The following is a 17,315-nucleotide window of genomic DNA, read 5'->3' as shown; positions in this document are numbered from 1 at the left end:
ATAGGACAATCTATTTGCATAAGGATATGTTTGGCAGATTTCATCTGTCATGTCATCCAAGACTAGAGTTTTGTGTTTTACAAGTGCAAATGAAGTTGAGGGAAGGAGGCAGATTCTGGGAGGGATAAATATTTTCAATTTTCAATGAATTCCCCACAATACTTTCTATTTAAATTTTCCAGTTATATTAAGTCAGTCTGAAAGTTATATTATCATAGAAATGTGACTCTTTACTTCCTGTATTCAAAATATTATCCTGTGATTAATTTGTCATATATATATATATATATATATATATATATATATATCCATGATTCTTCTCTCCTTAATATTAAAAGTCACCTGTTATTTTTCTGTATAATTTTTTCACAGCAATTCTTTTTTAGCTTTACATATAGACATAAGTGAGTTTGTTCTTTTAATTCTATTCACTTTCTCTTAAAACCTATAAATGTTTTTTGTTGCTGTAGTTGATTAATCCACTCTAATCTCCCCAGCAGCAGCTACACAAGTTCCTCACTACCTGTCCCAATGCTCTGGATTCACACACACACACACACACACACACACACACACACACACACGCACGCACGCACGCATGCAGCTTTATATTTAATATACCTTAATCAGTTCAATGGATGGGTCACTCCTACACTTCCAGATTGCTAATGCCTCCTCTCCAACACTCCTGAATTATTACTTACTAAAATCTATATTCCGTCTTTGCTACCCCAAACCCAATCGGGGCCCCCAGGGACTACTCTTCCCTGACTTTTACATGATTGATATGCCTCTCTTCCTGCAGCTCTTAAGCCCGGTTCTAATTCCACTTTCAGCATGGCGATTTTGCCTTTCTCTCCCTCCCATGTTTCTTGCCTGGAATACTTAAAGCCCCACCTCTGTCTTCCTACCAAGGCATTGGCTGCTGGCAACTTTATTTACCAATCAAAGCCAACGGAGGGCAGGGACCCTCAGCCTCTTACATGAAGACACGCAAATTCTTGTGTAATTTTGGGAACCCAATTAACATAAGACAAGCAATAAACCAAGTCCACAACAGTTTTCCTTTCTGTTGTATTGGTTTTTGCCTTGAGTCTGTGATACGTGATCTCATGTAGCCCATGAGGAGAAACCTATCAGCCTTGTCTTCTGATCCACGTCCACTTCACAAGTGGTTTGATTACAGGTGTGCACCATCATACCCTATTTATTTGGTGCTTCGGGTCAAACCCAGGACTTTTTGTTATACAAAGCAAGCATGTTACCATCTCAGCTCCATCCCCAGACCCCATTTCGTGGTTTGGTTTTATTGTGCTTTTATATTCACTAATTCTTTATTTCTTTCTATGGCTCTTACTTGCCATTGTAACCTTCTTGTGTTGGTCATAGAGCTAATAATTTTACAGGTTATTTTTTATTATTTTTAGAATATAAGCATTTAGTTGTGTAAAATTCCTTAAAAATCACTTCAAGAAGCTGGGCGGTGGTGGCACACGCCTTTAATCCCAGCACTTGGGAGGCAGAGGCAGGCAGATTTCTGAGTTCAAGGCCAGCCTGGACTAGAAAGTGCATTCCAGGACAGCCAGGGCTATACAGAGAAACCCTGTCTCAGAACAAAACAAAACAAAACAAAACAAATCACTTCAAGAGCCAGACTTTGTGGTATTATACTTGTATTTCAATCCTTGAAAACCTAACACTAGAAGATTGTGAATTTGAGGACAAACGAGGATATAGAGGCATCTAAAGTCAGTGTGGAGTACATACCTGGCCCTCACTAAAGCAATAGACACTTAACCCTTACCCTATAATTTTTACTCATAAAATCAACAACTTCATTTAGATTTAGTGTCTTTGATTTATTTTAGCTTCTAAATATTTTAAAAATTTTAAAGATATCCTTCAAATTTATCTTACTCTTAAATATATCTTACTTTTAAAGATATTTTACTACTATTGCAGAAAGGAATGTAATCATGAGATCTTCATATTTTAAGTATACATATAATATTGTTCGAGATTTAGAATGAAAGTCATTCTGAGCTTGCATTCACCTTTTGATTCAGAACCCAGCTCATAGAATGTTGCTACCAACAACTAAGGTGGGTCTTCCCCCCGCAATTCACGTAATCTATTTAATCCCTCTCAGACATGCCTAGAGGCTAATCTAAATTCTAGATGATCCCTCGAAGGCATTCTGAGGGGCTTGTCCCTATGTGATTCTAGATTCTGTCAGGTTGACATTATTAACCATCATATGCTGTCTTGAAATTATCCCTGCCAAAATAATTTTCCCAAGCACAAGTATTGACAGACTATTCTTTCTCACTATAAATATAAATATTTTTTCACAAATATTACTCATGATTATTAACACTTTAAAGGTGACTGAGTTGTCATTATCAGGAGAAAATCAGTACTAAAAGTATTAATATATTTTACCAGTTATGAAGCTCTTAAGATGTGTTATATTTTAACAATCTTTAAACTAATTCTTGATTATCAGGAAACTATTTATACTGCTGAGTAATTCATTCATAAATATGAAAGTCGTTTAAATCAACTGAAAATATGAATCTGTTCTTTCTAAAACCAATATTAGTATTTCCATGGCAGAAAATGTCTCAGATAATTTATATTAGATTTTTTTAAAAAACTTATCCATCTACTTTTTTAAAGGTTTGTTTTATTTTTAATCACATTTATTTACTTATTTATTTATGGAGGTGCGCACATGTCATAGTGTATGTGTTGAAGTCAGAAGGCACTTGCAAGAGTTGGTTCTCCCCTTCTACTCTTTGGTCCCAAGGTTCAAACTCAGACTGTACACCTTTCCACCTTGCCAGCCCATCATTTTTAATGCACACTAAATAATTGTCCATAATTCTGGGATGCAATGTGATGATATGATACATTATGTGATGATGAAATCTTATCTATCATCTCAAACATGTATCACTTCGGTGAATTCCTTAGCCTCAACTTGCCCAAGTAAAACTCATGGTACCTTTTTCTGCTTGCTATATTAATCCCCGTCAATTAAATACCAAGAGCTTATTTTATCTGTAAACAAGTCTAAGTCATCACAAATGGAGATTAAAATTATAAATAACTATATAGAACACAATCCAGTTTGCTGTCTGATTTATACATATAACCCTCTCTCACATGCACTTGATTTAATTAAAGAAAATCCAAAAATAAAACATGTTTTATTTCTCTGGCATCTTAAATCTTTCTTTAAGTACTTCATAAGTACCTGACAGTTTAGCAACAAAAGGTAAATATAATCTTTCTTAGAAAAAACTCAGAACTCAGTTCTTAGCAACTGTCTCTCTACAAAACAACTGGAACATTCATTTAGTATAAAAACAAAGAGGTTATCTGAATTTGATACTTAAAACTCCAATTATAATTCTCTCCTGTAACAATCACAGATGTCAGTGACAAACTCAAAAATGAAAGAATCTTTTTTCTAAAGTGTATATATTGTCTACATCATCTATAAAATTTATCTGGATAAGAAAAAACCACTGGGGTTTATCAAATAGCATAATTCAAATCATGTACCTCCAGGAAGACTAGAGAAAGAAGACTAAGGCTCTGTGTGTGTGTGTGTGTGTGTGTGTGTGTGTGTGTGTGTGTGTGCGCGCGCGCGCGTGTATCTGTTTCTGTATCTGTGTATGTCTGTGTGTGTATCTCTGTGTGTATGTCTATGTGAGCATGTGTGTCTGTGTGTGTATGTGTCTATATGTCTGTGTATGTCTATGTATGCACATCTGTGTTTGTCTGGCGTGTCTGTGTGTCTATGTGTCTGTGTATGTATGTCTGTATTTGTGTGTCTGTGTGTAGGGGGTCTATGTGTGCCTGAGAGTCTAGTGAGTGCATGTGTGTGTGTGTGTGTGTGAGAGAGAGAGAGAGAGGGGGGGGGAGGGAGAGAGGGAGAGAGGGAGAGAAAGAGAGAGAAACCAAAAACACAGCCCTTGTCCCTGTTTTCCTTCTCCCTCCATCCTTTCCAGGTTTGGTCTGGGACAAGACAACAGTGTCTTACTCAGCAAGGGCCTGTAATTCTCCAGAAAAGGATTCTGCTGTTCACACTTCCCTTTCCTTCTGCTGTACTGTGAATCTTTAATCTGGGCAGAGAGAGCAATTCTACTTCCTCTTAAAATTTCGTTTAAATCCGGAACTAAGCATTTAAACTTTAAAAGCCATACTTGTGTTTTGTGCCTGCTGCTTGCAGTCTCAGTATGGTGTGTGTTATTTTCCCCTAAAGCAGTGAATAATTCAGACTTGGTGGTCCAGTGATGAAGGCAGACGGCATGGCATGAGCAAGGTGGCACAATTTCCATAGAAAAGAGCCAATTTGCTTAATTAATCTACAAGGAAGCAAGTCTTTAAAGCCAACATAGATTGTCTTTAAACACAATGAAGTACGCTAGCTTGAACCACATATACTACGCTACCACTTCAGGGCTTATAAAAACAAACAAAAAACCAGTTATGTACAGCCTAATATAAGAGCATAAGCCCTATGAGTCCACTCATCTAATTCAGCACAGTCTGTGTTTAATGGAAATCAAGGATCATTCTGAATCCCCAGTTCTCTATCGAGAATGGCTGCAATTCTTTTCACATAATTATGCTTATGAGAGCAAGGTTGCTAGCTCTTCACTTCCTAGTCGTCATTTCGACAGGTTGTGAGTGTTCTGGAGGGAGCCCTGCACACTCGGAGATGCACGTGTATAGCTATGGAGCCAGACAGCCCAAGCTGTGATGTACAGTCCACAGCACAGCATTTGCAAGCTGAATCACCTTCCTCTACCAAAATACACGATGAATGCGTCTCCTTTATGGGTCTAATTTTAAAGAACAAATTAATATTTAAAAGTCTTACAGATCATATCATGTATTTATTTATATTATTATTAGACATTGTAGGTTGAATTTGCACCCATGTATCTATTGAGGAAAAATTTGTGGGGTCAGAAATTAATTTATGGGTGCCAGGGTGGATGACTGCAACTGAACATAGAGAATCTATGGGGGCTGGTAATGTTTTCTGAAGTTAGATTCTGGTGACTGTTATGCAACTCCATATATTTATAAGAATTACTGACTTTTACAATCAAAATGAGCAATTTTTTACTGCATGTAAATAGCTTAAGAAAACAGTTGAAAATAGCTTTGGCCATTATTAATACAAATACACGTTTTTATCATTTGATAAAATTTTTCATTCTTATCATAGCAACATGGATCTGTAAATGAGAGGCAAATAGAGAAACCTGGCATTGTGAGAAGAACTGTTGCCATAGTAACTAATTGGCATCTTTAGCATCCCATTTATTTAAATTAACAAATGTATCTTTAGCCATCATGCCATCTAACTATTCACGGTGTTTGTCATGACTATGATTTCACTGTGTTTTGTGATCTTCATCAAAGGAAAAGCTGAGCAGTCCCCCAATGAGGCCAACTGCCTAATATTCAGACAGTACTCCCTGCGTTTAATATACAGGATATTGTCGTCTGAGAGAGGATTATTTTCTCTGACAAATCTCATATGGGAAATGAAGCAAATTTAACTAGAAAAAGATTTTCCATGTCCTCATAATATGTGCATCGAAAGAAGGAAAAACAAACTTCCTTTAGAGTGGTTTTAATTATTCACAGTCTCTGACGTGATTTCTACATAATTCAACACAAATGTCGCAGGATTCTTCCTTGCCAGCTCTAGTGAGCACAATAACCCTCTCCGGCACTCAGAGAAGAACCCTTTCCCTTTCCAGACCTCACTGGACTCCATACTCAAAGCATTCGGACTGACTCGCCACTAAAACTGAGTCTCCCAGCCAGTGCTTATATTGACTAAGTCCATTCCTTAGGACTCTCTGAAAACCCACTTGCATTCTTTCTTGAAACAAACGTTTAAGGGGAAAATGAACAGGCTCCAAAGTCCCAGGTTCACTGAGTGCATGGCTCTTTCACATGAAGTCTTTGGTGCTCCCCATAAAAAAGATCCACGTTCCATGGCCAATATTATCTCACATAATTAAACCTTACTTTTTCCAGTTCACTGTTCCTCAATCAGCCAATACTCCAAATTCCTTTCTACCAGTCTTAGTTGAGGGCAAGAGACCATCTTCAAATGTCCTGCATATGAAGCTACTGAATTCTGCCCAGTCTTTAAGAATGTTCCGGTGCTGCCCTTCTACAATATATTTACAACATATCACAAACCAAATACCATTCCTTACTCCTTTTAAGCCTTTTGGAGATTGTATCTCTCTAGCTGCATCTTTATATTATCTGTATGTACTAATATGCTAATCAACTTCATTACTCGTTCTACTCTTAGTTTGACAGTAACAAGCATATCATAACATCTTGTACTCTCTATTCTGCTCCTGCACTAATCCCTATCCAATACCATTCTTGGAAACAATGTGCTCAGTAGTATCATTTAAATGAAATAGCAATAGCTACACTGTCCTGACCTATAGTAACAATTTCCCAATACAGTATCAGTTCACATGGGGAAAACAATAACCAGGCAGGCTTTCTCTCTCCCATTTGTGTAAGCAGTAGGAAGTATCTCTAGGCACTAGCATGGATTATTGTGACAGTTTTGTAGAAACTTCATCCCTTTGCCAATATTCCTTTGTCATGCATCTACATGTGCCCAAGGTCTCATTTTCTAAGTGTCCACCCAGGCCTGGGTGATTGCTATGGCACTCCACCTTCTGCCATAAAGACAATGTGGCATAGCAAATGACATCCACCTCAATTACAGGCACCACAACCTCTATTCAAATTGTGTAGCTCAGCAGGCAGATGCAAGCCATTTACCCTCAGGGAATTTTAGAGTCCTTATCACTAGTACAAAGATCAAAATAGCAATTCCATACAGTTTTTGGGAGGAATGCAATGAAAAAGTATGTTTAAGGTACTTTTTACCATACTTGGCAAGTTAAAGGAATTTAAAATGGAATTAAAGTTATTAATTCAATGAAATAAATTTTTATCAATTGACCACTGGGTATGATGAACCACTTTGAAGATGTAAAAATGGACAAAACAGACAAAACCTTATTTTCCAAAATCATGGAGCCTTGTGGAAAACCACAAACAATTCAACAACTAAACCCAGTGTCTTGTGATAAGTTGAAGGAAGAGCAGTATACTTTTAAGGCACAGGTGGTGACATCTATGAGATCAGAAGACTCAATTTTCCAACATCATCAAATCATAGCCTAAAAGATAACTTAGTACCTTCAAACTACAGTCATTACTAGTCCATTTTCTGTCCTAGAGCTGAGACACACAGCTTAGCACCTACACACTGCAGTTATTACTAGCAATCAAGTCCATTTGCTGTCTCCATGCTGAAACATGCAAGGCACCACATTACAGACTGGTTTATAACTTCTTGATTACACTGACTTCTAGAATCCAGAAGCATAGTATTGTAGAGAACCAGGAATCAAATATGCATATACGTATCCATCCATTAGATATGTAGAACAGCCTTAGGATAAAAATATAATCAATACATGTGTCATGTATTTGCATAGTTTCCTATTTTGGGTAATAACAAAACTCAGTGTGAAGAGACAGGGACTGATTAGCTCTTTCTGCAAAGCAGATGCCCTCCCCCCTCCCCATGCTTCTAAAGTCTGTTTTCCTCATTTTCTGAAATAGCATGCTAATTTTAAAAAGCAAAATAATAAAAGACATTTGGAGTGGCAAATGGAAAAGTTTCAGAGCTAACTATGCAATTTCCCCTCGGAACAGCCTTTGGGGAGTGATGAGGAGAAATGGGTATGCAGCCTTTTAAAGTGGAACCTGTGTTAAGTAATCTTAGGGGACCCAGAGAACCACGGGGAAATAAATCACACAATTTTAGGTAAATGGAGCCTAATGGCTTCACTGATTAACAAGAATGATGTCAGCAGCAGACCTTGATTCACTCGGAGGTGCCTTGGTCTCTGCCTCCTAAGAGGGTTGGGCGTGAGCTGCAGAAGGGAGAAAGCCAAGGAGATGGCTCCCTCCTCAGCCTGTGCTCTGCCTTCCTCTGGACTCCCCTGACTCTTCGTTGTACCCAAGGACCAGAATTATGCACAGTTTCACCATTGCATGCCTTTAATGTAAACTGGGTATGTCTTTGGTAAGAGCAACTTAGAAACACTTTTTTTATTTTCCATAGGATTCCTCCCATTTCTAGTCAGCTCTGAATACGTTAACGTGCATTACTGTCCCGTGTTATAATAAAGATATTCTTTGTGTATCCTCCACTTGTGCTGCAACTGTGTTTACATAAAAGTACCATCCACAGATTCATTCCCATTTAACTTCTTTTAAAAAGAGTATCTTTTGGGCTAGTCAGATGGCTTGGTCAGTAAGCTGCTTGCTGAGAATGCCTGTGAACCTGAGATTGGATCCTCACCACCATGTAAAAAGCCAGGAGTAATACATAGTAATAATAATACAGGAATAGTGCATGCTGACCACTAGAGAGGTAGAGACTAAAGGATTCCTTGCGTGCCAACCAATGTAACTGAATTAGTAAGCTTCAAGTTCAATGAGAGGTCTTTTTTGTTAAAATAAAATGGAGAGAGATAAATAAATAAATAAATAAATAAATAAATAAATAAATAAATAAAATGCTAACTTTAACATCTGTACTCCAACATTCATGGACATATGGGCACACACACACATGCACACACACAAATGCATATACACATAGGTATGTATACATACCTGCACATACATACAAAGAATACTTTGCAACAGAGAAATGTGATTATGTTATGCAAATCTTCTAAGTCATCAACAGAAAGTAAAATTAATATAAAGTATTGACAAATTTAAATTCTTTCTCTTCATTTTACTTTGGTTATCCACAACTTTGTCATAAATAGAGATAATTGTGAATTTTCTGAGGAATCAACATGAGGTAAGCTATGACTGGGTTCATGACGAATATTGACCAAACATTACAACACAAATGTTCTTGTGTTCTAGTTTTTGCTCAGGGGGAATAAAATGAAAAAAATCCTAAGTGCACTGGGGTCTTTTCAGATTAGAATAGTTCACAAAACTTTCTGGAAGGTTGAAGAAATCCTAATGCCCCTCTCACTAGTAGTCATGTGACTCTCAATTTTCTCTTCTACGAAAAAATAAAGTTGGTCATATCTACTTCTTAAGGTTCCTGAAAGGACAAATTCAAGTCACTGGCTGCCTGTATATACTGCAGTCCCTGTATAAACAGAAATACAGTATAATAACCATGAGGAATCTGTAACGCACATGATGCAACTGAGGTCTTCAAACACACCCATCTTGAACTGGACTGCTAGACAGTATAAAATGGGAAGACACCAATCTGGAGTCTCACCACCAGATGTGGTCTAACAGCTGGCCCTAAGCCTTGTAGTACTTACTCCCTGTCTCTCTCTGGCTTTCTCATCAGCAGTTTTAAAGAGTCAACCTTAAGAGACTATAATGTACCAAGAGCTCACATCAAATCAATTTTATGGCTCCTCTAAATTAATCACGGCTCTCAAGCAACATAGTGTGTGACCCAATACTTAACTTTGTAAGGAAACAACTAGATGATACCGATTCCTATACACAATGGTGGTTACAGCACATGATGTCTCCCTAGAGAACTGCCAGCAAGACCGCTTGCACTAACCTTCTTCAAACCACATCCTCCTAGGCAGTTTGACCCAACCTCAAGTTCATTTGTTTCTGTTGTGAGGAACAGGCTACTGTGCAAGTAGATGACAAACTTAATCTCTTTAGGGGCCCTCTGTGCTTCACAGATGCTATCGCAGCCCAACTCTTTGTCGTTGAGGGCAGCTAGCACAAAAAGTCATTCCGATGAGTAATCTGAAGCATGAGCAGTCAAGTGACTTTCTCTTCAGTACCAGTGATCATTCTGTAGGTGTCAATTCCCTGTGCACTCATGGAGCCTCCTAATTAAGTCAATTGTTGCTATCCAGGCTGATGATGTTTGTTAGGAATCTTTCTCCTGGTGGCTGATGCAGGAGTCTTATTCTGAGGCCCCCGTCTCTGGCTCTGCATCCTCCCTCCACTTGCTCCCATTCTACTGCCCTTCATCCATGCAGAAACATCACTATCAGAAGCACCGTGTTTGCCTTCCACTCACTGACACATAATCAAATGCTTTCTTTATATTTTTCACAAGTAAATCATTAGGTATATTATTTAAATGGTTTGTCTTTAAAGCATATAATAAAGAATTTTCCACAACCCAAATTTAAGTAAACAGTATGTTTTGCCTTCCAGTGTCTATCTTTTATGACTTCTTCAGAAATATCTGTGAGATAATGTGTGGGGTTCAATGCAAATGAAAATGAAAATGAAGAGGACTCTGTCTAAAATATATTGAGAATTATAAGAACAGGCCTTGACCCTCTAGGCCTTGTGGAGCATGTGTAAGAAGTATCAAGTGCTCATAGAGGCAGAGTCTCAGTTCTATGACACCTCTACAATTGTAAGCTCTGGTGTCTTTCTCAGCCATAAAGCACTACCTCTCTCCCAAAACAAATGACAATAATGTCTTCACCAATATTTTGGATTCATAGTTTTATACTGTATTCTATTAATATCTGCTAGAGTTCTCTTTCAGATTCTCAGAGATAATGCCATGAGCAAGCTAATTCACTGGACCAAATGAGTCGAATAAGACCTGGGAAGTCTAATCCCTTCAGTCCCATTCAAGTCTGATTTCTAAAACCTTGGCTAGCTTTGTAATTGATGAACCCATCCCTAGTTAACCAGGGAATTCCTGTGCACATGGGCAGTGTGAATTAACTGTTAAGTTACCTTGCAGGTGGTCCTCCTAGAAATAAAGCTTGACCCTGGACACAGACTCTTCAGCTAAGTGATTGATTTCATAGCAGACAAAACTTTCAAATTCTAAAGCCAATAACAAATCTGTAGGCTAGAGCTTGCTCTGCCAGTTAACAGGGGCTACAGCCTGAATCAATAAGTGGAGCCTAAAAATAAAGCCACATGATCCTTTTGGGAAAGTGCTTGACTTAAAACAGACCTAAGTGGAATATTCCTTAATTACTGCTGTTTTGTAATACTATTTGACCCCTTCTGCTCAGGCATGTTGTGACTCCCCAGGGTATTTCTAGGCATTATACTTAGTAATTTAAGCCTGCTTCCAATCTGCTGATAGCATCATTTCTTCTACCAAAAAACTCTGGTCCTTGGCAGAGAGTAAAAATGAAGTAAAGAGAACTATACTAAGCACATTATGTATTCTACTATCAGATGCAACCAGTGTTTCGAAGTGCTAGAGTTACTTAGAAGTCTGAGTAGTATTTATACCACATGCAATTTAAATATATGTTCTTTATATCATGTAATTAAAATACTGAGCATCAACTGATTCATAACTTTAAGCTAGAATTCATTTAAGAATCTTTATGGGAATCTATCCTAAAATAAATCATATTTTGTTTATAGTAATCATTCTGGAATCTCTATTTTTTTCTCTCATGTAGTTTATTATATTCTGATGTTAGTGGGCATTGCATTCCTTTTAAGAATAGTGCTCCAATCTTCTTGCCTGACAAGTTATAGCTGAAAGTATAGACCCTTCATTCAACTCAATAGAGTCAAAGCAACAGCACACAGGTGAAGAGACCATTGCCTCAGTGTGGAATTAAGTAGCTACAATACATATGACTCAGTAAAAGGAGGCAGAATTCATATAAACCTAGCATTGGCCTCATGTCTCGAAGGTAAGTAAAGAAGAGAGAACATATATAACCATAGGGACAGACTGAGAAGGAAAGATGTGTTTGTTTGATTTTCAAAGCCAAATGACAAAACTTGTATTAAAAAGTTATCAGAGCACCTTGGTTTGGGGATTTTTAAATGTTAGCCTCACTTCCACCACACAGCCCACGTGCAGCAGGACAGCACATAGCCTGGTTTCTTTATCCAACTACACTGAACCTTTAAACTCACTTATTTAAACTTTCTTCAAATTCTAAATTTTAAGGATATAAATTCTACTTTAAAATAGGGTTAGGAAAGCTGTTTCTGAAACATAGTATCCTGTTTTCTGTTTGCACAACCAATATTTAAGTAGAAAAATACTCCTGTTGTTATAATAGTCACCTCCAGAAACCAGTTTCAGAAAGATGCAATGAAAGCAGATAACTGTTAACAAATTTTCATTTCTATTTGCCTTCTTCTGCCTACTCACTCAGGGTAAACTGGGGTAACTGCCCACTTACCTGAAAAAAAAGGGGGAGGGAGATTTTCTAAACTTCCATAGATGGCAATTTTTAATAAAGTTAAACTAATTTTATCTCTTGTTACAAATTGTTTTCTGCAGAATTTTTAAATGTATCTAGAAAAGGTAGATGTTTTTACTTTTTAAACCAAAGTCCTCCTTCTTGTATGTCTTGGTTGCTCTCACTCTATATTCGCTCTGCTCTTCTCCTTGGCTTCATCTGTAACACTAATTCTTGCATCTGCCCTGGCCACACTGTACATTTGGAATGTCTTAGGAGGCCCCCGGGCATCCAGGATCATGTCTCCTCACATATCACTCAGTATTCATTTTCCTTTGGATGTAATTTTATCTGGGCAAAATGGCTTTTCCTTCACATAAAAACGTTGTAAGACTACATTTTCTTCATATTAGAAAAGAAGAAAACCATTTACTTGATGGTTAGCTTTAGTTTTAGAGTTGCTAAGGGGCAAGTCCTCAACTATTCAAACTGGAGGGGAAATCATGTACATTTTTAGTGAAAGAGTATTCCAAGTAAGTCTCTAAAGCTTTGGGGATTACAATGATTTTTTGTTGTTATTTCTTGCCTTTTCTAAATACTAAAGTTGTTTATTCAATTTTATTTGCCCATCATGTCCTTCCAGAGGTTTCAAGACAGAATTTCAGTCTGTTATTTTCAGACAAACATTGGCTTTGTGTTTCATTGTGTTTCCTTATTTGATAGTCGCAAAGACTCCGTTGTTCAAATTTGCATGTGTTATGAAAATATTTATTTGTGTAAATTATACTTACAAAGTTTATTATTTCCAAATGTGTGTCATAAATACTACACTAATTATGGGGCATGAAAGATTAGAGCATGAAAGCAGAAATAGCCATTAGGAGGGGAGGAAATATAGATAAATAATCTTTCTCAAACCTCACCCCTACATTTTTATATGAGTAAAATGAGCCACAAAGGGTGCTTTTATCATTTATCATAGGTGAATCCTGTGGAGGAGAAATGCACTTATTCATTGTTCAAATGGTTATTTGACTCAGCTATACCAGTCTCAACATCATATCCACACATGCAAGTGACACATCACATTCATCAAAAGTGGGAGATTCCTTCTCCAATTACATTCCCCCAAAGAGTTACCTTTGGTATCCACCTCCCTGAGTGACTCAGCATCATCTGGGCTTCCTAGAAAGGATGGGGTGCCCATCACCACTTATCTTTGCACTGAGGGTGAATTTCCTTCAAGTTTAAGTCAGCAGACTCTTAAATAGTGACCTACCAAAACAAAAAACAAATCAAAAAAAAAAAACAAACAAACAAAAAACAGGAAATATAGCATGTGTTTCTGCTGCCTTGTTCTACATTACCCATGAAAAGGGAAGATGCTAATCATGTTCAGAAAGGACATTGAATTGATTAGGTGATGTGAAAGCAAATAAGCCTAAGCTTCTGGCTACACATCACTGAGCCCTACACACTCAAGACACTCCTCACGTCAAGAAGCAAAGAACCCTGTCACCTGTGACACCCAGGAAGTGTTGACATTCCATTCTCCTTTATATTTCACTACATTTGGTTTCATCTAAAAGTAATTATATAACATTAGTTCACATAAAGTGAAATCTAGAATTTAGAAGGGTCCTAATATACATGTCGGGGGCATGGTGATGCAGCTGTAATCCTAGCCTAGAAGGGGCAAAGACAAAAGATTCCCAGAGCAAGGAGGCTAAGTAAAGTAGCCAAATCAAAAGCTCTGTGTTTAAGTGAGAAACTGCCTCAGTTTGTAAGGTAGAGTGTGACAAAGTAAGGCCATTGATGCCAACCTCTGGCCTACACATGTAGACATATATGTGCACAATGTACTGCACACACACACACACACACACATTCTTGTGCCTATATGCATATAAACATACATACACATATGCATGTCACAGAAATGCACACACTAAATATTAAACATCTGTTAAAGGTACAATGAAGTTTGCAAAAGGAAAATGCCCTAAGAACCAGGACTCCTAATCCAAAATTGTAACCTAGATTTAAAATACAGATGAGTTCAGGATTTGATAATCTCAATGACTATAAATCCACATTTTAAGAATCTTTTGTACCTATCCAGACCCAGTGACATAAGCCTATGCTCTCACTACTGTAGAAGTTGAGGCCGGAGTCTCACTTGAGCCACAGTATTCAAAGCCAATATAGTAAGAGATCATGTCAAAATATATTAATAAGAAGAATTCCTTTCAGTCCACAAAATTTGAACTAAGTATGATAAAAGCTGACTTTAATATCCTTAAACTAGGGGGCTGATGAGATGGCTCAGAAGTTAAAAGCACTGGCTGCTCTTCCAGAAGGAGCCTGATTCAATTCCCAGCACCCACATAGCAGCTCACCACTGTCTGTAACTTTCATTTCCAGGGTATCTGATACTCTCACACATGCAAGTAAAATATCAAAGCACATTAAATAAATAAATAAATAAATAAATAAATAAATAAATAGTAATATACATATATTACATACATACATTACATACATACATACATACATACATACATACATACATACAAAAGATTCTTAAACTAGGCTGGAGAGGTAGCTCTGTATTTAAGATTACACACTGCTCCAGCAGAGAACCAAAGTTCAGTTCCCAGAACCTACATCTGTTGGCTCCCAACCACTGTCATTAAAGCTCCAGAGTATCTAATGCGCTCCTCTGGCATCCATGAGCATTTGCACTCACATGCAAGTATTACAAGATGGGCAGGAGGGAAGAGAATTTCTTATTTTAATTTTTTTAAGTCCTTAAATTGCTATGCGTTTAGTGAGAGACTGTGAAAAATAAAAAACTAACCTGCCAATATTGATGACAAAGAAGCAACTCTGTGATCTTCTGAATTTATAATTTAAAACTACCCTTCCCATGTTGTCCAGGAACTGTACAGCAAACGTAAAAACAAAAAGTAGAAAAGCAGACCTACCATGATAATACCTGGCTCCCTAGCAGAGCCAATGCAAATCATTTTCAGAAAGGCACATCCATGACCCAATCCTCAGAGAACTCTACCTCCCAAAGGAAGTCTTTGTCTTTACCACATGTGAGAGAACAGTGAAATTCTAACTAAGCAATTAGAAAATGGTTACAAAGGACTGGGTGCTCTAGAAAAAATGATAACTTAAGTCTTACCATCATTCTTTGCAACTCCAGTATAACTGCTGACTCCGGGGGAAAGCCAACAGAACAGATTTGAAGCAGCTTCAGGAAAACTTAAGAATGACTGAAGGAATATCCACTTATCAGTGAGTGCATACCATGTGTGTTCTTTTGTGATTGGGTTACCTCATTCAGGATGATATTCTCCAGATCCATCCATTTCCCTAAGAATTTCATAAATTCATTGTTTTAAATAGCTGAGTAGTAGTCCATTGTGTAAATGTACCACATTTTCTGTATCCATTCCTCTGTTGAGGAACATCTGGGTTGTTTCCAGGTTCTTGCTATTATCAATAAGGCTGCTAAGAACATAGTGGAGCATGTGTCCTTATTACATGTTGGAGCATTGTCTGGGTATATGCCCAGGAGTGGTATAGCTAGGTACTCAGGTAGTACTATGAAGCTCGGAATGCCCAAGTACAATTCACAAACCACAAGAAACTCAAGAAGAAGGGAGACCAAGTGTGGATAGTTCGATCCTTCTTAGAAAAAGAACAAAATACCCATGAAAGGAGTTGCGGAGACAAAGTGTGGAGCAGAGACTGAAGGAAAGACAATCCAGACACTGCCCCACCTGGGAATCCTTCCCATATACAATCACCAAACCCAGACACTGTTGTGGATGCCAGCAAGTGCTGGCTGATAAAAGCCTGATATAGCTGTCTCCTGAGAGGCTCTGACAGTGCCCGACTAATACAGAAGTAGAGGCTCACAGCCATCCATTGGACTGAGCACAGGGTCCCCAATGATGGAGCTAGAGAAAGGACCCAAGGAGCTGAAGGGGTTTGCAGCCCCATAGGAGAAACAGCAATATGAACTAACTAGTACCCTCAGAGCTCCCAGGGACTAAACCACCAACCAAAGAGTACACATGGTGGGACTAATGGCTCCAGCAGCATATGTAGCAGAGGATGGCCTAGTCGATCACCAATGGGAGGAGAGGCCTTGGTTCTCTGAAGGTTCTATGTTCCAGTGTAGGGGAATGCCAGGACCAGGAATCAGGAGAGGATGGGTTGTTAAGCAGGGGGAAGGGGTAGGCAACAGGGGTTTTTTTTCCAGAGGGGAAACCAGGAAAGGGGATATCATTTGAAATATAAATAAAGAAAATATCTAATAAAAAAAGAATGACTGGAGTTAGTGACTTATCTTTATGGAATGGTATGATAATGGTTATATTTAAAGGCACCTTTAATACAAGGCTTTGGAGTATATACAGATAAAACAGGCTGCTAGCTTGCATGCTGTTTATATGCATTTTGTGTAGTCAATAGTGTTGAATACCCAATAATCTAATTATGATTGCCACTATGCTTGATGTTTATACAAGTCAAAAGCCAAAATAAGTTACACTGTGTCTGTTTATCAACAAGCCAGAACAGACAACACTAGAAATGGGTCTGTACTCTCCTGGGTCCAGACTTTCAGTGGCAGTTGTTTGGGCCACATTCTGGACATCTGGCCAGTGTGTCAACGTAGACAAGCAGTAGTTGTTCTAAGAGATAAGACACTAGGAAGAAATTCAACAGAGGGAGCCAAGATTAATAGAAGGCTAAGAAGCAAGGGCCCAGAGTTCAGGAAAGCAGCAGATAACAATCTCTCTCCAAATGTCAGCAGCAACTGCCTGCTGGGTATAGTTCACTAAGACTTCTCCAGTATCTCAGAGCTTATACTGCTTGCAGAATTAGTTAAAATGTACTGAGGCAGAAGAATGGGACCAAGAGTAAGGCCAGCAGGCCTTCCATTAAAGCCTTACAAAATTAACATATTAAATAAACAAGTTGGCAAAGAGGAAGGCTGGAAAACCCCTC

The 17,315-nt window shown here is 38.0% G+C and overlaps 1 protein-coding gene across 3 annotated transcripts in view; it reads left to right on the top strand.

Moving 5' to 3' along the window:
* Nucleotides 1–17,315, top strand: part of Rgs13 (regulator of G protein signaling 13) — a 62,641-nt gene that overhangs the window by 7,172 nt on the left and 38,154 nt on the right. Inside the window, exon 1 of one of the 3 annotated variants that reach the window (XM_031384382.1) lies at nucleotides 15,544–15,593. The exons of 1 other annotated variant lie outside the window; for it this stretch is intronic. The gene's annotated coding sequence lies outside the window, so the exon portion shown is untranslated. Of the gene's footprint in view, nucleotides 1–15,543; nucleotides 15,594–17,315 lie in introns of those variants that run through there. One more of the 3 variants, XM_031384388.1, reaches the window with a different exon arrangement.

Source organism: Mastomys coucha, unplaced genomic scaffold, assembly GCF_008632895.1.
Source record: "Mastomys coucha isolate ucsf_1 unplaced genomic scaffold, UCSF_Mcou_1 pScaffold1, whole genome shotgun sequence".
In the NCBI taxonomy this organism is placed as follows: domain Eukaryota; kingdom Metazoa; phylum Chordata; class Mammalia; order Rodentia; family Muridae; genus Mastomys; species Mastomys coucha.
This window is presented reverse-complemented; position numbering and strand designations above follow the sequence as displayed.